The 25,659-nt window shown below is 31.5% G+C and overlaps 1 long non-coding RNA gene across 1 annotated transcript; it reads left to right on the forward strand.

Annotated features, from left to right (window-relative positions):
• The first annotated feature begins 1,270 nt into the window (after window positions 1-1,270).
• On the forward strand, window positions 1,271-22,823 carry LOC123668672. The gene is made up of 4 exons (XR_006745618.1): window positions 1,271-1,445; window positions 11,187-11,194; window positions 13,788-13,790; window positions 22,812-22,823. It is a non-coding gene; the product is annotated as an uncharacterized LOC123668672 (long non-coding RNA).
• Window positions 22,824-25,659: the final 2,836 nt, after the last annotated feature.

Here is a 25,659-nt window from a genome sequence, read left to right on the forward strand (position 1 = left end):
TTACAATTTGATATTGATTTTAATTGTATTAATATAAATGTACTCATTTGTGTTATTATTATTGAATGTTTGTTTTTATGAATTTTATGATTTTTTTTTAAATTTGATTATTGATTAATTAGATGTAAAATTATTATATTTTTAAATCGATTTTATTGAATTGTTCAAATTAATTGTTAAATTAAATGTTACAGATTAAAATTAATTTATATTCATTAATATAAATGTACTAATTTGTGTTATTATTATTGAACGTTTGTTTTATGGATTTTTAAGTGTGATTATTTAATTAGTTAGACTTAAAATTATTATTATTATTTTTAATTGATTTTATTGAATTGTTTAAATTATTTGTTAAATTTAATATTATTTATATACAAAAATCTGTAGATAGATGTAGAATAACTTAACTAAAGCATTGGGTTCACTTTAATATTACTTTTAAGTTTTTTTTAATACATAAATAAACTTTATTTTTAATTTAAATCAATTTTATGTTAGCATTGAAATTCAAATGATTCAACACAAAGTCCGAAAATGCATAGGTAAATGTAGGTGCTAAACAATCAATCGAATCCTATTTTATTGTTCTTATTAATAAAAAATAATAATTAAAAGTTTATTATTTACTTACATAAGACAAAGTTTGAAGTTAAGTCCACGTTACAAAAAATCCAACACAACCCAGTTATGCCCTAAAAATACACTCGTATATAAAGTTATACTTGTTAAAGTTCTTAAAGAGTAAAAATATACTAAAAAAATCCTGGTGTAATAGACTACAAATTTAATGTAAAGATTTTTGTAATTTGTAAGTAGATTTTTGAATTCAACTGTGATTATATCTTCAATGTATAAGTTATTAAATATCAAAAGATTCATTCATACTGGATATATCATACAAAACTTATATCGTCAGTTAGCAGGTTATGATTTCGTGGTTGAACAATCAATCTTTTCTATATTCTTATCCTTAGGAGAGTTGAGGCAGGAACATCAAGTTTAGGCAATTTAATTGCAAATTTCACTCACACAAAAGCAGCTGTGTGTATACTAGGTTTACCAGATGGGTAGACTAAAATATCTGGACAAATTTTCAAAAAGTCGGGATTTTGGGATTAGGGTCGGGACCAACGGGACAAATAAATATTAAGAATTATAAAAATCACTTTTTATTATAAAAATTTAAATCACAAAAACAATTAACAAAATTACTTTTTATTATAAAAATAAAAATCACAAAAACAATAAACAAAAAAAAAAACATTTTTTGGCAGATTCTGAGATCATTAATTATCGCATCGCATTACATTTATTATCGCGATAGTTTTAGATTTTTGTTTTGCTGTTGTTTGTCGGGACATTTAGTTTTTTTTCGGGACTCTGGACATCATACGAAATGTCGGGATAATCCCGACGAATCCCGACCATCTGGCAACCCTAGTGTATACGGAGGATAGCGTTCTCTCGCATTATACCTATTCAAAATAACCTACGTCCATCCATTTATTGATTTATTAAAAATTTCAATGGATCTAATAAGCTTATAATATTATTGTGTATTCTTATATTTCTAAAATTTGTTTCGGTTTAAATATAATCAATAAATTCTATTTCAAGAATTATTTATTACTAAAACAATGGTATTCTCGTTTCTATTTACCGCACATGTTTATATTGTAGATTCTGTTAAGTAGAGCTTGTAACTTATTCAACATCTGTTTTTTAACCAACTTACAAAAAAGGGGGAGGCTCTAAATTCGAATGTAATTTTTTATGTATGAACTCAGAAACTAGAAGGCACATGACAACATGAATACTTTTCAAATTATATCTAATAATGCGTAAGTAGATACTACTTGACTATTTTTTCGTCGAACTATGTTGTATTTTTAAAGTGGTGTCCTGAGAGAGGAATGAAAGTCGAGACTGCTAAGTAGATACTGACTAGGTATATTTCCAAGAGATCATACATTAAGTAGGTACAAAATTAGGTTACATAGTGTATAATGGTTAATAAGTATGTTTAGTTAAAATAATCTATTCATTACATCTCATAATACTTGTCGTCGTAATTGAAGTCGTTTTTTTTTTTATTGTGAGCAAACACAATTATCAAATACCTATAGCGATGTGTTCCAGACTCGTCCGTGTGTTTTATATCATTTTCACTTTTTTGTTTTTTCCTGATAAAATATAGCTTATGTTACTGGGTTATAATAGTCCGAGAGCTGGCACTATTTTTTTTTATGTAACTAGATCGGCAAACAAGCATATGGCTACCTGATAGTAAGCGACTACCGTAGTTTATAGACGTCTGCAACACGAGAAGCATCACAAGTGCATTGCCCACTTCATCCCCAATTCCTTCCAGGAGCTTTAAAATTACGTGTATATTTTTGGTGTTCTTTATTATCAGAACAAGAAAAAAATATATACACAAAAAATAGCAGTACGAATGTAGAAGGTCGATGTTGGACGGATATAATACACTCGTGGATAAGGAAATATTTATTTTCGAATAGCTAGAAGATTTGACAAATGACTTACCTAATCGTAACGTGCCGATCGCAGCGGCGGTAACTGGAAAACTCACTTAACGACTAACAAATACCTTACACTATTATTTAAAATATTACTAACATAAAGATTTATATTTATATAAAAACATTACAAATTATTATATACATGGATTACACATAATATATTGCGTCGCTTACACAGCCCCCTTCAGTGCTGCTGCCGCCGCACTCATACATCCAAAGCAATTTTAGTGAGACGAGCAACAGATCTCTTAAGACTACCCAGTTGAGTTCGAATTTGTACCACTCACACACTACCGTTTTTGCCGGTGAAAACTACTTCGACTATACCTCGCGGCCAAACGCCGGCATTAGGGTCGACGACAAACACTAGGTCCCCTACTTGAAGGGGCTTATAAATTTCAGAACAACAGACATACTTCTCAAGAGACGTATCCAAGAAGAAACACTTGGCGGTCACTGGACGACTCACTTAACGACTAACAAACCTTACACTATTTAAAATATTACCAACATAAAGATTTATATTTATATAAAAACATTATAGATTATTATATACATGGATTACAGATAATATATTGTGTCGCTTACAACGAACTTCGCCGGTTTAACAAGTATTGTATGTAACATTATATAAATTGATCCCTTCTTGCCTAATGAGAAACTTTAAAGGATAATTTAAATATGTTTCAACAATTTTAGTTCTAGCACATACCATCAACGAAGTGGACAGGCAACCTGAATAGTGTCGCGGATAATTGTCGCCTAGAAAGTTCTAGCTGCGAAAGTTAAAAATTCATAAAGAAGACCTATGTACTCATGTAGCAGGGGACGACTATCACTTGAGAATCACTATGTCAATCCGTGACTTATTTGAATGAAAAGTGTTGAAGTTTATCCTTACTACGATAACAAAATACAGATTAAATTAAGTCAATATTTAAACAACGTCTTTCTAATTGTAATTGTTTATTTCATGGTTTGAATCAATTTAAGTCTTACAGATTCATGCCTAGAACCGGAAAGCTACTAATTCTAAAGATTAACAACAATTTGACAATATTCATTTATAAAATTATTTTGGTGGAAACCATTACGAAATAGATAATTTAATTATGGCAGCCATACTACTCATCATTAAAACGCAACAACATTTTTTTTTGTTTTATCTGCGAGATCGTTATAATGAGTGTTGTTAATTTTGCGAGCGGCGATTTTGTTGGGCAAAGAACGGAGACATGTGAATTCAGATGAAAATGAAATATTTTCACCATTTTAATGAAACCGAAACTAAAGAGTATCAACAATATATAATCACACTCTCTTCATCCAACTGCATATGTCGCAAATAGGTCTGTTGTAACTGTCAAAGTACTCTGTGTAAGTATGTTAGATTTGAACTAATTTCAGGAAAATATAATGAAATTATTAATAGCGTATTAATACATAGAATAACTAAACAAATAATACTTTACCTAATGGTAATCATTTATTCAGTTGGCATATTTTATTCAAAGATTAATCAAATTCAAAGATAAATAATTATATTAATCTCGGTAGACTGTCTTAACTTGAGACTGCACTTATCCGCGGACTATGATCTGTTATTGCGTTTACAGAGACGAGTAATATCGAAAAACAAGATGCTTAGCGCTTTCTCCATTTTAATTTTGCAATCTGAAAAGGAATAAACTACTTTAGTTTTTGCGAACTCTTACGTTTGGTACAATTACAATTGTTGATGTACGCACAAATCATCAATATATATATAATTAAAATGTAAATGTGATATGTTTGTGCACGCTAAGCTCAAAAACGGCTTATCCGATTTAGATTTGGTTTTCACTAATATATTATGTTAAGCTTTACTTAACATTTAGTGTTTGTTTCGTGTCAATCGATTCACAAATAAAAAAAATTATGCAAATTTAAAGAATCACGTTGAACATGTAAATATCCAAACGACGATATTTACAATCCATTATAAACCAAAAGATATATCCAAAAATGCTGTCCAAAGACACTATTCCACGCGGACGAAGTCGTGGGCAAAGCTAGTTACTTAATAAATTAGTACACACGTAGTTACTATATAATTACAGATACTTTAAAACGCAGTATATTATTTGTTATGAGATGGTTGACTCAGGAAGTTAAAAACATTATTTCAAATGATGAACTCATCAAGAAAAAACATTAACATGAATAATTTGACATAACTATTGTAGTTTATTATGTTCAAAATGGTATGGCTATAATGGAATGGTTATTAATAGTTTAAATTTTTTTAATCAATTAAGTAAAACAAATGTTCAGAAACTCATTTAAGTTGTCTTTAAGTCTGAATTAATCAATCAATCACTTCAGTCTATCGCAGTCCACAGGACATCGCAGGACACAAGCCTTCACAAATTCGCGCCAAAAAATTTCATGAAGTCATGTGTGTTGCCCGTAGTTACTACGTTGGGCAGGCGGGTTGGTTAATGCAGGGCTGGCTTTGTCGCACCGAAACGTTGCTGCCCGTCTTCGTTCTATGTATACTATCTATACCTGTGCGAATAATTTGCACTAAATAAGTAGTGTATTTCAAAGCCAGCAGTAGGATGGTTATCCTGCCATCGGTCGACTTTTTAAGTCTCAAGGTGGTAGTGGAACTGTGTTATCCCTTAGTCGCCTCTCACGACATCCTCGGAAAGAGAGGGGGCGGCTATATTTTTTTGCCGTAACTACACAGGTACAAGTCATAATTATTAAGTCTGAATACATTGTCTTAAAATGTACTTTATTAAAAAAAAATCAATGCGCCTTACATATGCTTAACCAATGATCATAATGTGGCAGTAATAATCAATTATAACTATTTTTGTACTTACGTTTATACTTAACTCCTGGTGTTATTTAAAGTTTGAAAAACGACCGAGGTTGTAACTGTAGTCTCTTTTGTCATCAATCTCTATTTAGTTGTGTCGAAACTAGTTGGTGTTACTTTATACAGAAAATTCGATGTTTCAATAAACCGGTACATTTCTGAGGTGTATCCAGAGCACCGCTAAGCGCTGCTTAAGTCCAATAACTGATAATTTTTTTACTGAACTTTTTACAGCATGTTTGTAAATTGAAAAGTAATCGAAAAGTGTTCAGTTTAACTCTTTTTAATTACAAATACTTATTACGAGTACAAGCTGACCTGACAGTCGTTATCGGTCTTGTGAACTGTCAAGTATCTAAAGTATGAATAACTGTACATTTTTATCCTATTTCTAATTTTGTTCAACTTCCTATATTTTTCCTTTTGTAAGAAGTTTTAACAAAGTTGGTTCAGCTATTCTCGACTTTCGTGCTTAGCAATACATTTAGCGATTCATTTTTATTTATATAATCATATAATACAATTTAGTTTGACGTAATTAAATACGTTTTTTTATCTACTTATTCCATCATCTTCATCTCACAAACAAGTACAATTGTCAACTGATTACAATGAGTTACATAGTAATTAAAGTGATAAAAATAAGTAGTAAATTCTTTTATCATTTTGATTTACAAACAAGGTTACAAGAGTTACGCAGAAGGCATTTCGAACACCCACTCTTTAGAATTTTCATTTAAGAATATTGTAAATAAAATTTTCATTTTGAATACTTTTCATTCCAATTTTTGAAAGATGATGGTTGTAATCATGAAACCTTATTTAAACGTTAATAACAATACTATTAATAATTGTTTACTGAATAATACAGCCAGGTATGTGTATTATTATTGAAATCAAAAATTTATATCGATAGCAACTATATATATACAATATATATATATATAAGATGAAATTTTAAACGAAACTATGCCCAAGATTAAAGGTAAAGAAAGGTAAGGTAAGGAATTATTGCCGGAAATACTACCATAAAGAAGTTAAAGTTTGTAAGAAGTCTAGCATTTTTATGTAGTTAGTATACAATTTTTACAGACATTTTCATAAGCATGTTTATTTATCTGTGAGAAGTAACTTAAAATTTTTGGGTTGGTGGATATGTTCATACTATGAGTAACGATCGTTATCAGGTATATATCAGAACCAGGACCGATGGCTTAACATGCCCTCCGAGGCACGGTGGGGAGACCCACAAGGACAGACATCCAAACCGGGAAGAAATATTAGCGGGAATCGAACCCGCTAACCGTCAGTGTTTTAGGCAACTACTCGGATTACAACAGAGCGGTTGTTTTTAACAGCATTCGTACTTATTTAAACGAGCAAAGTTAGACGACATTTAACGGGTTAAAAATTAAATGGTTTACAAAATTTGGAATTGGGTAAAAGATTTTTTCATTCTGTATTTTTTTTCACTTGTCAGGAAATTACTATCGATTTCGTACAAAATACGATTAAGGATCAAAGATAAGTTGATACGAGAGTTTATTGGCAATGTCGTGTCCCCGGGGAGTAGAAAAAAAATCAATTATACTCGGCCGTCAAGCGGAACATTCAACTTAAAGCATATATATTTTTTTCATCATTTGTGTCATCTTATTGTTTAACATTTAGTGTAAACAAAATGTTCCATTGCTTAATGATATGTAATAATAATAATATGTTAGAATATGGTTTAAGCATTTTTAATAATATAAACGGAAAATGTTCTATTAATAATTGACAATAATAACAATCATTATATAGTACACCACAACATGGCATTGCATTGTTACTTTCTGAAAACCTGTATAAACTGTTCGAGAGCGAGCACTGCTCTGGAATGGTCGATCCAAAAATATGGCATACAAAGAGGTCCGTAAGTAACATATTATTTTAATTATGTACTATATTTAAAAACTAGGTGTGCGCTGCGGTTTCACACGTGTTAACTTCAGGAAAAAACTAGCCTAGCTCGGTAAAATCTCTGCATAATTATAATCTATACTAATACTATATTATAAAGCTGAAGAGTTTGTTTGCTTACAAGCGGTCATCTCAGGAACTGCTGGTCCGAATCGAAAAATTAGGCTAAATAACATCAAGCTCTACTAACAGAAGCTGTGCATTGATAAATCTATCTCTTAAGGTATTCATTATAACTATTTAATGGTTATCTAGTTTGTCCTAAAATAATGCACTATCTGTGCAGGTGGTTTTGATGACATAAATCTTTATCCAAATAAATACGCAATTCATCATAAGTATTTCTTCATGAAAAAAATTATATTCGAAATCATTTGCATGAATACTCGTATCTTAGGAGACATCATACTTTTAAAATAACTCTGCAACGAATTCATAATCACAAAAATTAAAAAGTGACATTATTACACTATTATTAGTTAGGTATTTTGCATTTAATTTGGTCGCGTAATTTAGGAGATGTTGTAAAATCAAATGAACGCCTGGAAGTCGCTCAAGTTGCAAACGAATGTTTTTAAAATATATTAGTACGGGATTTTCTCAAATTCATCTGAGGCACAGCTAGTTAATTTATATATTATACACGAGTACAAACCACGGCTAGTCTATATATAAAAAAATTTGGTCCGGTGTGTTGTGGGGTATTCGAATCACCCCCATATATGTTACACGATTTTTTATAGTTTAGGAGTTATGAATTTATTTCGATTTTTTGAGAAATTTCGACTTGACCACTTTAAAAAATTTCTAAAAAAAAAATAGTAAGAGACTTTTTAGAGTTTTATTTTTTACAACAGAATTCGCATGAGTTGTACTTTTATGCATAAAATAATCAGCTTCGTGGCTTTGATGAAAGTTATGAAAATGTTGGTCTAAAATCAAAAATTTACGTTCCGTGAATTAGGACTTAAATTTTCAACTTTAAATTAAAAATCTAAACAGGTGACCTTATGATTCCTTAGTTAGTCTTCAAAATGCGCCAGACTCTCAGCTTTCATAATAATAAAAGAAAAGCCGTATTTAATTAGGAAAATTTGGCTACTTTCGGTTTTCAAAGACAGCAAGGTGGAGAATTCTTAAAATTAGCCAATTGATTAAAAAAAATTTCTATCATTCCTAAGGCTGATTAATGATTAAAAAATGCTGGAAACCTATCGTGTTGGTTGAATAAAAAAAGTTTTAAGTAAGAACGAGAGCATAATGTTAAAATAATTTAATATTTTTAAAATTTATAATAAGTTTTCAACGTGGCCACCTCCATATGCATCCTATGTGCATTTAGTCATGTGATATGTCACCTTTAGCAAAAGTTTTGTGCATGAGCCCACAAAGGTTTCTGAGTTGTTACGACCAAAATAAAAATTAAAAAAAGCGTAGCAACGCGCGCAGTTTACCTACAGCTAGTTATTTATACACACAGCTACAGCTACAGCTTACAGCTAGTTATATATAATAGATCTTGCTCTGACTATAAGGTGTAGGTAACTTTAGTTTTAGAAAGTAATGAGTAATAGATAACTAATAATAAATATCTGATAAGAAGCTGTTTGTGAGTAAAGCCGCGAGGCAAATTTTATGTTTTTGTATGGAACATTGCACACGGTACGGGTTTCACGATATATGTGGTCGCTTCTCACAGCGTTCAGTTTGTAGAGCTTCTTGGATAAGTAAAATTTCCTAATAATGAAACGTTTATAACTTTAAAGTAATAATAATTTAAAGTAACCATAAAATACTTTATCTAATATAGTACGAGTACATAATTAGATATAGTGTTATATAATACTATATCTAATTATAGTAATAATTTTAAAATCATCATTATCATCTTGACTTCTACCTGTCGCAGTCCACTGTCGGGCATAGGCCTCTCCAAGTTCTTCCTTCTCAATTTGAAAATAGCAACAAAATATAATATCTTTGCTTACAAGTCATAAGTACGAAAGTTCGTTATTTGCCTCACGTAGGTGAGTCAAAGAAAAAAAAATTGGTTGTCTATAAAGTTGGTTTATGGACGATAGTTTAACATGACAACGTCATAACAAAGCATCTCATCGGACGCATAGGCCAATAATCGAGTGGAAGAGATATAGATGCGGCGCAAGCGTACAATGAACGTAACGGAGAAATGGGCGTAATGCTACAATGAGCGTAACGCTACAGTGAGTCATCCTTTTTCGTGCATGCAGCCGGCATTCATCGATTTATTAGACGTTGTCACATCAAAAATTCAAATAATACCTAAATCAGAATAGCTTAGTTTCATATCGCTTTATTAGCACAATAGGTACAATTAGTTCTCTATCAATTGATTGAAACCCATAATAATACCTCGGATTGACTGACGCAATCATTCAACAGCAACGTTCGAAAATTTAATTGGTATTAGTAGAGTCTAAGCTAACATATTATAATGGAAGTAATGTTACGTGTGTACATAATAGAGGTCCTCGATAACCAATAACGTGTGACATGTAACATGACGTCAATAAATACCCATCAGTTAATGTCACTCCATATCAGGTGACAGCGTGCCGCGTCATGTCGTGCCGCCACGCGTTGTTGACTCGGTATTGCCTTGTTTTGATGAAATGCACTTTAAGACGGAAACCAATGATTTAATACGTCGTGCATCACATTGATGTGTTATGTTATATAGTATTCAAACTTCCTTCAACTATTTCTTACTAAGTACAGTAAATTTACAACTAGGTTTATTTTTTTGTCCCACTTTCATAGGTCTATTTCTTGAGTGTGAGTGACAATTTACTGGATTATAACTTTGTGCGAGGAAAAGTATGTATGAATTAGAAAAAAGTTTTATGTGGAACTTTACAATATCTAATATCTGAGCAAAAAGACACATTAGATATAACACTAATCTACTAATCAACGAACAAAAATATTACTATTTATTACATAAATTTGATTCTCGACACACGCGGTGAAATGAAACAGTCAGTTGCTGTCAGAGATCTCTACTCTGCATGCCTTGAGGTATCAGTAAAAGAAAAATCGTATGAATGAATACTTTACTTTGCAAATACGGTTTGATGTTTATTTTAGAAAATGAGGTGATATGAAATTGACAAATATGTATTATCATTGCCCCAGTGCGCCCGGTAGCCAGTAGTGCCCCCGCCAAGACGAGAAAAAAAAAAAACGAAAAGCACTACCTATCTTTTCTCGAAGTGCTTCGTCGTTTTTTTGAACCCTCATAACTTGGGTTTGGATTATACCAGATAAACAAAATTCTGGGGATATGATATCAATAGTGAACTTATTAAACGTATAAAGTTTCAATTGCATAGCTCTTATACTTTAGATTTTATTGATATCTAAAAAACCCCGATGTCGTCACTCACTGATGATCATCAAAATTCTTAGAGTACTTCCTGAAGTCCCAGAATACAATATATTTGAAATGGAAATAATGCCTTTTGTATCCGACCCTTGATCCAACAGTCAAGCAAGAGTTTCTTAAGGTGTTGGTTGAAACTCTTCGTTAATGAATCATTGACTGACACAACAACAGGAACAATTATTGTTGAGTCTACATTCCACATGCCGGTAATCTCGTGGGCAAGGTCTAAATATTTACTTAATTGTTCTTTTTCCGCTTTTACCAGATTATCGTCATGTGAAACTATTAAGCCAACAATAATTGTTCGAAGCGCTGATCGGTCTACTAGCACTACATCAGGTTTATTGGTTGCAATAAACCTGTAGTGACAATAGACCGATCCCAATAGAGCAATGCGTGACCATTTTCAAGAAATGGCTTTGGGTTATACCTATAATAAGGCAAGTCATTTTCAACGAGGCCGTATTGAATAGCAAGTTGTTGGTGGATAATCCTGGCTACTTGGTTATGTCTGTGCAAGTACTCGCCGCTAGCAAGATCACTACAACCGGAAACAACATGTCTAATGGATTCTCCAGGCTTATGACAAGCTCTCTATATAAGCTGACAACATGTCTGGAGTTCCGTCTTTCTTGATATTATTATTTACTATTCATTTAAATCCATCGTTTCATGATATATATGTAGGTACATTAAAATAGATCAAGTTTTTAATTTCCTGGAAATATATTGAATATATATATATATATATATATATATATATATATATATATATATATATATATATATATATAATTATTGTATATATATATACAATATATATATATATATATATATACAAGAATTGCTCGTTTAATAGTATAAATATAGAATCTGTCAAAAATGTCAAGATACGATATAAAATATCCGCATAATCAATATATATATAGATATGAGTGTGTGTTTGTGTGTGTGTATGTATGTATATATATAATCTGAATCTCGGAAACGGCTCCAACGATTTTCATAAAATTTTGTATATAGGAGGTTTCGTGGGAGATAAATCCATCTAGCTAGAAAAAAAAAATATTATTCATATTTTATAAATATGTAATTACACGTAACGTTCTGTTACACTATATTGTTACGAGATTTATTTCAAGATTTCGAAGTTTTATTAATCGTTATTGTTGTTCCATTTTTCGTTGAACAAATCTTATGATATCAACTCATTTGGCTAGAGACCGGAGATTTAAAAACAATGTTTGTCGTTAGAATTATTTACTATTAATCCGTTATTTTTGGTATTTATTTTTAATAGGTCTTACCGTTTTAAGACTTTTGTCTATTCAATAGCAGGAAATGATTTTAAAATTTAATCCTATCCTACGTCTAACCTCTTTGGGAGTTTGCAAACTTTGAACCCTTAATGGATCATCGCTAGATATACGTCAATATTCGAATAGGTCGCGTCAGTTGCAGGATTGATGATAAAAGCTTTTACGCCCATCGACTTACATTTATCACACGCAATAAATATTACATACGACTACAAACATTAGCGATTGTGACACTAAATAAGAAGACTAATAAAGACATAAGCCTAATTTTTTTTTGCATTATGAATTCATACTGATATGTCTTATATTATTATTTTAAGCTATCTTAACACTTTATATTCATATTAGATTTATTATATTAAAAAAAATATGTGTTACGGACATGAAGTTTCTACTGTTACAAAATAATGATAATACGACAAGTGAAAATATGAAATTATACAATAGAAATATAAAACAATGAAAAATAACTGTCTCACAATTTCTTCTCATACCCATGTAGATTTTCTTGAAATGTTTTTACTCGCTGTCGGTGCGAGATGAATTGTAAACACAAAAGTATTTAAATAACCTTCGGAAAAGATCAAAGCGTATTTTCACTGGAACAAATGCTTAGTGATTGGACATTAAAACGACACTCAAGACATCACAGTTTACATAAAATATATAGAGAGCGAGTTGTATAAGAAATAGTGTTTTCGTACAAAAATAAATACTTATACTTGCTAAATTATTTAAAATGTAATCTTAATCTGAGAGAAAATCAAAATACGAATATGAGTAAAATGAAATAATAATGTTTTGTATTAAGTTTAAAGGTAGTCCATATATTGGAGCGTAACTTTCAAACTATTTATTCAAAATATGTATGCTAAATATTTTCATATAATTCAGTAACTGATTTTCATAGATTAAATAACAGGAATAGTTTATAAAAGCTAAACGCTATCTCGAAACATATTGTATGAAGTATATAAATATTTCTAATTAAATTTTTATCTTATTTGTATGAAGTCAAATGTTTGAGTCGTTCATACTCTATATCTACGTAAGATTGCCGGTGTGGGCTGGATAAGGATCGCGGAAGACTGCGATGTCTGGCACGAACTTGGGGAGGCCTATGTTCAGCAGCGGACTGCAATAAACTGAACTGACTGACTGACTGACTACTGATAAAATAATTCTAAAAGCTGAAATATCTGTGTTTTTAGGTTTTCTTAGAAATAGACACATAAAAAATAAATGGCATCGATAAGTGACGTTTAAGGGTGTGTATTAAAAATGTTTGTAGGGAACAAATACAAGTGTTGTCCTTTTTTCTTTCGACTTACATCTCGCAGAGGCACAAACGTTTTAAACGTTAGTTTTATTACGTTATATAAAAACAGACGTATCGTACTGGCTCCTTGTTCGGAACACACCAGTGATTTCCGTTTCGAACATAAATACTTGTGCAGTGAAAAGAAAACTCTTTTGCAGAATTGTCATAGTATTTTAAAGATATACTAGCTGACCTGGCAAACTTCGTATCGCCCTTTTTTTTCTTAAATATAATAATTACATATATTAAAACAAAATATACCCTATCTTTTAAGTTGGATCAAACTGCACACGGTGTGAAAATTTGATTAAAATCGGTTAAGTAGTTTAAGAGTTCATCGCGGACAAAGATTGTGACACGAGATTTATATATTAAGATAAAAATTATCTAGGTATTCTTTTTGGAACAAATAATCGCTAAAACCATAATACACGTTTTTATTTCTACACAGTTACATTTCATTTTTAATATTATCATGTTTCTTTTTTAAATTAAAAAAATAAATAAATGATGACGTTAGAAAGGTACGTTTCTCTGCAGTAACCATATTTCATAAATTATATTTTATTTTTTCAAAACTAGATAATCCAAATAAATTGAATTCTATTATTTTTATTGAGGCATATTATTCAGTGAGCCATTTCCATTTTATATTCTTTGCATTTACGGTATATTTGATGGTTTAGTTTGTGAAATAGCTGTAAAATATTCATAAATTTTAATTAACCGCAGTTTTTAATTTATTATTATGCAGTGTTATATTCTCTTCATCATTTAAAACACACGATTTATCCAATAAGTAGACGTACAAAGGAAGTTTAAAATTCGGATCATAGACTAAATTTATTCTGGCGACTGACGTTCGAAACTTTTGTTGTTCCATTAAATAAGCTCATTTAGCGAATCCCTGAATAACATTAGGCTAATATCAGTTGAAAAAGGTTTTCTTTAAACGCGTCTTATCCAAGAGGAAAAACTTACTTAAACGAACAAACGTAATTTATACTTTATATTAATGAAAAGAATCACTTTAAAGTACTCTTGAGCAGTTTCAGAAAAATGTTTGTTTGTGTAAATATTTATTATTGTATGAATTATCTTTAATTCCCTTTTTACACGAAATATTTTACGATAAAAAAGAAAATGTATATTTTTTAAGCATCTCGTTGTATTATTTCTTTTGAATTATTATTTTCATACCTAATAATAAGCTGACGCTTAAGAGCATAAGAAAAAGTTAATGACTGTGCTATTAGAAAAATATCAGTTAACTACGTACGACGAAAATATTTTATGATAATAAAATTTCATGAAGACTGAGACTTTAAAAACTCTTTCAATAAATCAAGCGATGATTGGCTTGAAATTATTCAAATACATGCACATTTTAAAGTTTTATGAAAAACGACAAAACTTTTATCAACAACAACATTTTTCCAAATCTATGGTAACAATTTTGAGTTTGAAGGTTTCATGTTAAAATTAATAACTTTTTATTAAAATGTACAAACAATATCAAAATTACAGGATTTATTTTGTAATAATAATAAAAGACTTGAAATTCATTGATCAAAATTTATAAAGCCTGACTGCGTTATCGTAATAATTATATTTGGGACCAATAAATTAAAAACTATTGACTAGAAATTGCTCGTAACAATTGAAAACAATAACCATCCAGAAATAAAACACCTAAAACCTAAATTTAAGTGTCATTCGATTTATAAATGAAACACCTAAAACTTTAGGTTTATCTATAATATATATAAAAGCGAAAGGTCACTCACTCATCACGAAATCTCCGAAACTATAACACCTACAAACTTGAAATTTGGCAAGTAGGCTTCTTATAGGACGTAGGCATCCGCTAAGAACGGATTTTACGAAAATCGACCCCTAAGGGGGTAAAACAGGGGTTGAAAGTTTGTATGAAAGTCCTATGTTTTTGAAGTAAGAGACTTGAAATTTAAAATGTACGCTCTTTAGATAGTGAAAAGGTGTCCAAATAATGTATCTTTAGACAGCAATTCCCTTTTGGGGTTAAAACGGGGGATGATAGGTTTACTCCCTCATCACGAAATCTCCGGAACTATAACACCTACAAACTTGGAATTTGGCAAGTAGGCTCCTTATAGGACGTAGACATCCGCTAAGAACGGATTTTACGAAACTCGACCCCTAAGGGGGTAAAACGGGGGTTGAAAGTTTGTATGAAAGTCCTATGTTTTTGAAGTAAGAGACTTGAAATTTAAAATGTACGCTCTTTAGATGGTGAGAAGGTGTCTAAATAATGTATCTTTAGACAGCAATTCCCTTTTGGGGTTAAAACGGGGGATGATAGGTTGACTCCCTCATCACGAAATCTCCGGAACTATAACACCTACAAACTTGAAATTTGGCAGAAAGGCTCCTTATAGAGCGTAGACATTTGCTAAGAACGAGTTTTACGAAATTCGACCCCTAAAGGGGTAAAACGGGGGTTAAAAGTTTGTATGAAAGTCCTTTGTTTTTGAAGTAAGAGACTTGAAATTTAGAATGTTCGCTCTTTAGATGGTGAGAAGGTGTCCAAATAATGTATCTTTAGAAATCAACTCCTTTTTGGGGTTAAAACGAGGGATGGTAGGTTGACTCACTCATCACGAATCCTCCGAAACTATAACACCTACAAACTTGAAATTTGGCAAATAGGTTCCTTATAGAGCGTAAACATCCGCTGAGAACGAATTTTACGAAAATCAATCCCTAAGGGGATAAAACGGGGGTTGGAAGTTTGTATAAAAGTCCTATGTTTTTGAAGTAAGAGACTTGAAATTTAAAATGTATGCTTTATAGATGGTGAGGAAGTGTCCAAATAATACATCGTAATCTATATATATATAAGAGAAAGGTCACTGACTCACCATCCAGCGGTATTTGAGTATATAGATATATCGAGAGGTATCGACAAAGATGAAATTTGGCAGGGGGGTAGATTATAGTTAGTAGACGTCCACTAAGAACGGATTTTGAGATATTCCACCGCTAAGGGGGTTTAATTGGGGTTGATAGTTTGTATGAAACATATACAGCAGCTATAAGTTCGCCTGATAGGCTATTTATACTGTAGCCTGAAGATAAATAAATAAAAATGTGGTGTATAGAGAGGTTTTATAAAAATAGCTATTAAATTATATTAAATTGTGCCTTTGAAAAAGTTACTCAGTAATAAGCATTTCAAGTGACTAAAATAAAAAAATAATTTGCATTAAGCATCTTAACAGTAATGCATATCTTCATAACCACGCGGACGTAGTCGCGGGCAACAGTTAGTGTATTATAAAACAAAAGCGTATGTGATCAGTTCCCTCAAAATTTCCTGAACGGATTGTCATGCGGTTTCACCCATGGAGAGAGGGCTTTAAGAGGAAGGTTTACGGAACGGCTAAGCCGATTTTGATGAGAGTTTCAATGGAAGTTTGCCGGGAAAACTTTGTGACACACTGATTTATACGCGGGCGAAGCCGCGGGCACAGCTAGTTCATTTATAAATTGAATGTCATCTAAATCTAGGTTTTAAGTGCTTAATTTAGATTTATCCATATCACAACCACTGTACATTTAGATTAAGACTTTTTTTTAATTTTTATGCGTTTATTTACCAATGATATCTATGTATATCAGTCGGTTTTTACCTATATAAAACACGCATTGATTTATTTATCTACCTTAGGAAAAGACAAACGTGAGTGTATCCTAAAGATATTTGCTTAAAAGACATAGCGAAGAAAAAGAAGTATTAGTACCTACAAGTATGCCTTTTTTATCTTAGACTATTAAATTATATTTATGTGTATATTATATATAATCTGAATCTCGGAAACGGCTCCAACGATTTTCATGAAATTTAGTATGCAGGGGATTTCAGGGGCGATAAATCGATATAGCTAGGATTCATTTTTAGAAAATGTCGTTTTATCCCTGTTTTTAGGCAATGAAAAAATGGCTACAACGTCGTTAGAATACGGAGGTAAATTTCGCAATTGGCATTAAAGGTGTAATAGCTTAGGTGCGAAGTCGGCCGGTCGGGAATGACCGAGAAGACCACGGTTCAAATCCTCAGGTCTCCAGATCGATAATTTTTTTTTTCTAATTGTCGGTAAAATCGGAAAATATTATTCATATTTTGTCAATATTTAATTCGTATTTAAATATGATTTCCAAAAAACACGATTTACTAAAAATACCGAGCTAAGCTCGGTCACTAGTGTTGCCCAAATTCAGTCTTGGTCTTGCAGTCTTGGTCTTGTTCTTGCGTTTTTGCAAGACCAAGACCAAGAACAAGACCGCGTATTTTTAGCAAGACCAAGACCAAGACTGACCGTGCAAGACTTGAGCAAGAACAAGACATAGCCTGCAAGACTCTTGCGTCTTGCAGCTAGGACTTAGCGCTATTTCACTGAGTAGTTAGTAGGTACGCTTAGGAATTCTATGAGACGCAAAAAACTGTATCAAAGAATATGAAAAACTGGACCTATGCGCATTACGACTAATACCATAAACATAGCGAATAAAAAAATATCTATTAAAATCAAACTGAGTGCATGCATAGTTATGTTTTAACCATCGGCACTTTGATAATGCGGCATCAAAGGTTTTGTACTTACTTCTCAAAGAAATTTGCCGCTTTTCGGAAGTACATGGTTATGATACACGCGCCGGCGGCTTCTTTTGAAATCTAAAACAATCGTTGCCGCCACGCCGAAATCATAACATTTGACACTATTTGATTGCCGCCATAGGGCGTAGGTATACTCATGCAAAATAATTTCGAATTTTAAGAGTACCTACAGGTGTTCCAAAGAATAAATAAGTTTCAGAGTGCTTAGAATGAAAATGAATACATTATACTGATCACGCAAGTAGTATTATGATTAGGATAAAATGGTAAGGATAGGTAGTAGATGTCATATTAATTCATTCTAGTAAGTATATATTATAATATTGATTACTTATATGGTTTTAAACTAATTACTTAGGTACTATTATTGTACATTTAGTCATTATATTTCTTAAGTTTTTACAAGAAAAAATAGCAAAAAGTGTTCAAATATCACCCGTTTAATAAATATTGTAGCCACTTTTAAATATACTTGAAACGTGTAAAAAAATTCTACAAAACTAATAAAATAATATAAAAAGCGTAGGTACTTACCTACTAATAAAATAAAAAGCCTGCGATAAGAGTTTTGTATTACTTACCAGCCCGAATATCTCTGAGAGAGATGATGAGAGTAAGTATTTACTAGCTGTGCCCGCGACTTCGTCCACGAGGAATAGTAACTTTGGAGGTATAGTGACGTTCAGGACTTATTTATTTATTTTAAAACTTCTGTCATCAAACATACAAACGAACTCTTCAGCTTTATAATATTAGTATAGATGTACGCCAAAACATTCACTTATATGTAAGGAATACTGATTGGCACTAATTCTTTACATATATTTTATTCACGCGTCGCGTCTGTACAAGTAGGTAATATTTAGTGTGTGTTTGTACGCCGCACGCGGCATTGTTTGATTTGCGGCGGCATCCTTTTCATAGAGCCGGCACGTGGCGAGGCGGCGCGGTAGAAAGCAAGGAAACGTACTATAAATAAAGGAATTATTTTAATTCCAGTCATTTCCAATTGAGCTGTGCTTCGAGTCTAACTTAATAATTGTTTTTACTAATTCTCGTTGTTTTCTAAAAACGTATCACGTGTACAATTTAATATGAGTGACGAAGATTCAAATTATTCTAGTCCGAGTAACGAGAGTTTGAGTCACAGATCTAAAAGACCCAAAAGCAAATTTGAGGAGTTTTTCGAAATAATTCATGCATCCCAAACTGCCTTCTGTAAATTGTGCCAACATAAAAAGATTGAAATAAAAATGAAAAACAGAAACACTTCAGGCTTAAGGAAACATCTAATATCTTTCCACAAAAAGGAATCAGAAATATTTCTTCCTGTTAAACCAAAATTAAGTGGAGATATCACAAGCTTTTTAGTAACCGCTGGAAGAAGTGGACAGGTAAGAATATTTTTTTAACAGTTAAAAGAATTTTAACTCTGCGTAGCTATTCATGCGATACTTTCAAAAACGCCATTAACTTACGTAAGTACTTTTGAGTTAGTGGTGTTTTCATCTAGGGGTGCGACATATTAAGTATGTAATTATCGTCTTAAATATTTTTTACCTGCAACTTCAGTACCTGCTGAGAGGTTATTTTCTAAAGCATCATTAGTAATTAGAAAACATAGAAATAGGTTAAGTGATGAGTCAGCCAGATGGTTACTTTGTATTAATTCTTGGTCAAAAAAATTGATATAAAGTATCATAACCTAATGATAAAGCTGTTGATTTGTGTTGTATTTTATTTTTTATTCAAATAAATGATAAATCGTAAAACTCTTTTATTAAATTTCTTATAAGTTGAGGGTTCAATCTCTTTCTAGACAGATAAGTATTGTTCTTTAAAATACAGTCAAGTTATTGTAATTAATTTGTTTTTTTACATGTTTTAGCAAATGTAAGCTTATAAATCATAAATGTTTATTAAGAAACAGTTACTTCCATGGAAAACGACATATAGGTCAGTTGATTTTTCGAATTTCTTATCAAATCTTCAGTTATTTATTAATCTGCTTGATCTTTACTATGGCTATGTTAATTCAAGCTCACAATGTTCCAATTCTAATACGTTTTTCTAAGATTTAAAGTAAACTTTAATAAATAGTAATAGACTAATAGGTAATTGCAAGACTTGCAAGACTCTTGCTGCAAGACCAAGACCAAGACCAAGACTGGGAGCGCAAGACCAAGACCAAGACCAAGACCAGGTGTATTGGCGCAAGACCAAGACCAAGACTGGCTAAGTCTCGTCTTGTTCTTGCATTTGGGCAACACTATCGGTCACCCAGGACACTTTATGAAAATAATTTTCCTAGCAAACAATAGAAGCTGATCTAGAAACAGCAATAAGTGAAACCCTGTTTAACAAATACTACATCTGATAGTTCAATTTTCTTATCTAATGAATACAAACCGCTTCATAGCCGATCCATTCGATTCCAACAATACCAAAGAATATTGTGGAAATTCAACTTAGTAAATATATATATTTACCTCTTTAATATATAGAATATTCAAAATACCGATATCAAATGTGAAATCAAAATAATAACTGTATTTTTTTTAAATATTCAGTTGAATATTATTTTTAAAATATAAATCTGTTGCGCAACGCGTCCTGTTTTCTCACGGGTGCAATTCAAGTGTGCTTTTGCATATTATAAATTCATTTTAATTTTTTTTTCTTAATTTAATTAAAGTTTTATCTCCTTTTACAAACTTAATAAAAAGTTATTGTAGTATTCACATTTATTTAAATTTCAATAACTTCTGTACTTTCATAAATTATTACTACATATATTATTCTTAACTTTACTGATTATTATGTTATATATATTTCATACCTAAATACTAGTAATCTGCCAGTAGTCGAAGTTCGACCACAATTAAATTTAAGGTTCGACATTATTAAGGTTCGGTTATGAAATACTATACTTCTATATTAGTATACAAAAGTCAAATACATAGTTAGTGGGTGTAATGTTTTTAGTCAAATTTCTTTAGGCGCATGGGGGTAAATTTTTTACGGATGAAACGGCGTTTTGATGAAACGGCAACGTTTTGATGAAACGGCAAGGTTTTGATGAAACAGCAACGTTTTTGTCGATGGCGCTGGAAAGGAAATTTGTGTAAATATACACGAGACTTAAAAATTAGTTTGCCGAAGAAGTTTCACTTCTGACATGTGTACTCTGTCTGCACGCACTTTTTATTTTTATTGATTAAGTGTATTTTTTATGCATAATTAAAAAAAAATAATGACATTCTGCACTCCTTCTCTATATAAACTATAAGTATGCGAAATTATATACTCCTCTCCCGCGCAATTTTCGAAAATAGTGGTACAAAGTTTTTGCGTCACGTATTATATTTATTTAAGTAAAGTTAAATTATTAATAATATAATAATTGTAATAATAATAAATACTCTTTATCGTACACTACAAAGAAACATTACAAAAAAGTGATACATACAAAGAAAAATGTACAAAGGCGGACTTATTGCTAAGATCGATTTCTTCCAGACAACCTTTGGGTATAGGACATGGCGTAGAAAAAACGAAGCGGTAGGGAACTGTACAAAGAGTTGATAAAGAATTGGCGTATAGTTAACAAGCAATATGATATTAAAAGAAGTAAATATACATACATATATACATAATATTACTTCTATTACAAGTTTAAACATAAGTTATATATATATATATTTTTTGGATCGACCTTTGAGCCTTTTCTTATATATAACGATATTTGACTGATTTTTAACCGATTTTGAACCGATAAGGAGGAAGTTGTCAATTCGATTGTATTTTTTGAAGCGAAACTTCTTTAGGCGAATGAGGGTAAAATTTTTGCGGATAAAACGACAACGTTTTTGTCAATGGTGCTGGAACGGAAGCTTTAGATTTGTATAAATATAAACGAGACTTAAAAATTAGTTTGCCAAGGAAGTTTCACTTCTGATACGTGTACTTTGTACGCACGCACTTTTTTAATGTATGTTGAGTGTGTAGCGTTTATTTAATTATGATACTTCAAAACTTTTGACTGGGTCGACCGATTTCAATGATTTTTTTAATCGAAATTTGGTGCGTATCATGTGGTCCCATTTAAATATAATTGATATCTAACAACTACTTTTTGAGTTATATCTAATTATGCATATCTATTTTTTCGTTGACCTACGTTGTAATACCACCTAACTTTTCACTAGGTTTATCAATTTTGTTGGTACTCATTTTAATCGAAAGCGTACTTGTCTTGTAGACGCATTAAAAATTGATCGAAATCTGATGACTACTTTTTGAGTGATAACGCGTATTTACTTGATTATTTTTTTACCTACCTACATTGTATTATTTTTCAATGTAATTGAAGTCGCTTTTTTATTGTTTTACGAACATACACAAATATTATTGAAAAATTTGGATTTAGTTTTTGTTAAATTGAATTATGTCTTTGCCGGAGGGATCATTGTGCGTGAATTTTACTCTAATTTTAATGTTCATAAGTCCAAAATTTTACGTAACTGCAGGTTACTAAGCTTTATTCAATTAATGAAAATGTTACAGGTTAACGTTGGATGTAATGCTATTTATACTTAGCGTTCATCGTGTAATGCGTAATCAATCATACGCACGTATCGACAATATATCTAAATAGGAGTAATGTAATTGTTCTTGTGAAATATACGTGCTTCATGCATCTAACGGAGAATTAAGCAGTGTATAAAGAGTATGTGCCTTCAAGTGTATGTATGTAAGCGTGCGTGTGTGCATTCGAACGTAATAATTGAATAGCAATTCTTGGTAATAGGTAATCTTATACTATTAAACGAGCAATTCTTGTATATATATATATATAATCTGAATCTCGGAAACGGCTCCAACGATTTTCATAAAATTTAGTATATAGGAGGTTTCGGGGGAGAAAAATCCATCTAGCTAGGATTCATTTTTAGAAAATGTCGTTTTATCCCTGTTTTTAGGGAGTGAAAAATATCGTTAGAATACGAAGGTAAATTTCGCATCCGTCAATTTAGTTGCAATAGCTCGGTGGGAAATCGGCCGGTCGGGATCAACCGAGAAGATCATGGTTCAAATCCCCATGTCCCTGATCAATTATTTTTTCTTTTTCTTTTTTTAATTGCACTCGTTATTTTTTATTTAAATAGGCTGTTCTTATTTTTTATTATTATGTCGATAAAATCAAAAATTATTATTCATATTTTATCATTATTATTTTTTAATTATTTTTTATTTTTGATTTTTTATATTTATTTATATTTTATATTATTGTCGGTAAAAAAATACTATTCATATTTTATAAATACGTAATTCGCATTTAAATATGATTTCCAGAAAAACACGATTTGTTGGAGCGCCTATCAGTTTTTGAGAAGCAATTACTCTCAATCTTGTAATTATCTAATTTGTATCAATTTTTAATTTATCGTCATTTTTTTATACATTGCCTTTGCTACACATCGTGCGTTAATTCATTATTAATAACTGTGTTTGCAGGCAAACGAAAAAAAATCGACTTCAATTACATCGACAAGTAATACAATATAGGTACACGAAAAAATAGTCAAGAAATACGCATTATCAAAGATTACTCCAAAAGTTGTAATCAGATCTCGGTAAAATATGACCACATGATAAACATCGGCTTTCGATTAAGTTAAAAATCATCAAAATCAGTACACCCAGTAGTATGTTAATTATTATGTAGTTAATGTAAAACTTGCGTTGTGTATGCGGATTTTCGAGAGTTTCTCTCGATTTCTCTAGGATCGCATCATCAGATCCTGGTTTCCTTATCATGCTACCACACCAGGGATATCTCCTTTCCAACAAAAAAAGAATTATCAAAATCTTTTCATAAACGACGAAGTTATCCCCGAACATAGATTATATATATATATATATATATATATATATATATATATATATATATATATATATATACTAGCGACCCGCTCCAGCTTCGCACGGATTTAAAATATAATTATATCCTATGTCATTCACTGAAAAAATGATTAAAATCGATCCAGTAGTTTTGATTTATTCATTACTGCCTGTGGCCCGCACACGTTAACTTTAGAGTAAAAGCCGGACGGAACTGCCGCGAACGCTACGTACTGCAATTTTTAAATCTATAATATCTTCAAAAATATTTATTTAAATCATATGCTGTAAAGGGCCATATAGATCTATATTAAATCGAATTAAGGATTAATGCTGTATTGGTTAAAATCGCTTTGAAAATTATCCATTATTTGTCGTAAAAAGTAAACGACAAAAATTTTTATTGTGGGATATCCATAAGAGATAGACATATACCATAGCGGAGTTTTCTGTAGGACTTTTCAATGTGTATAATACTTAGTACATTATTTTGATAAATCTCGTAGAGTTCAGGCTGCGGTTGCAATGTAAGCGGAAAAAATTTAATTATTTACAACATCACATTAGAAACCTCAAAAATAACAACAGTATTTCTCCACTATTTAATAGATGTTATTAACATATTAACCTTCCTCTTCAATCACTCTATCTATTAAAAAAACCGCACCAAAATCCGTTGCGTTAAAGATTTAAGCATACATAGGGACATAGGGACAGAGAGAGCGACTTTGTTTTATACTATGTAGTGATATATATGCTATAGTTTAAAAATCTTATATTAAATTATCAAAAAGTCCTAATAAAAGACATAACAAAAAAAGTGTCCTGAATTGTGACTTTGTTGCACCGAAGGTGCGATATATATATGCTGAGTTTCCTTCAGCCGAATTGAGTAACCTCCTCCTTTTTTGAAGTCGATTAAAAAAAACTTCATCCAAACCGGCAGCGAATCATTTTAACTCTCTCTTCTACTAATCCTTCACGATTTATTAAAAATACCGAGCAGAGCTCGGTCACCCAGGTACTGTTAATTTAAGTTGCACGCATAAACAAATAGGAAAAGAAATTTTCACACTATATAAATTACTGCTGGCCTTCTGCTTATAACATTATATTAATTTGTAATTAATACCATATACGCTTCAGCCTGTAACATCCCACTGCTGAGCATAGGCTTCTTTCCCTATGTAAGAAAAGGATAAGAGCTTAATCCATCACGCTGCTTCAGAGCGGATTGGTGCCCTATGCGGATACATGTCCTACTATGAGTAACGATCACTATCAGGTGTACATGACAACAACCGAGACCGACGTCTTAACGTGCTCTCCGAGGCACGGTGGGGAGATCCACAAGAGCTGCAAAAACACCCAGACCACGGGAAACATCTGTATCGCCGATACAAATCTTTATCATGTGCGGGGATCGAACACGTAACAGCTAGCGCTACAGCTACCAACCAGTGATGTGACCGTTGCGCATATGTATATATAGTTACAGAAAAGAATATATTACATTCTTATATACGAATGACTAAAAGTGGAGTCAGAAGCGAATTATAGTTTCTTATATTTCATTTTACGTGATCCTACAGACATTTTGAAATTCGTTTGTAGCCAACTGGGTCACAGATAAGCACTAACTCGATCCTTTTTCGGTTAA

The sequence above is a fragment of the Melitaea cinxia genome, chromosome Z, assembly GCF_905220565.1.
Source record: "Melitaea cinxia chromosome Z, ilMelCinx1.1, whole genome shotgun sequence".
Lineage (NCBI taxonomy): Eukaryota > Metazoa > Arthropoda > Insecta > Lepidoptera > Nymphalidae > Melitaea > Melitaea cinxia.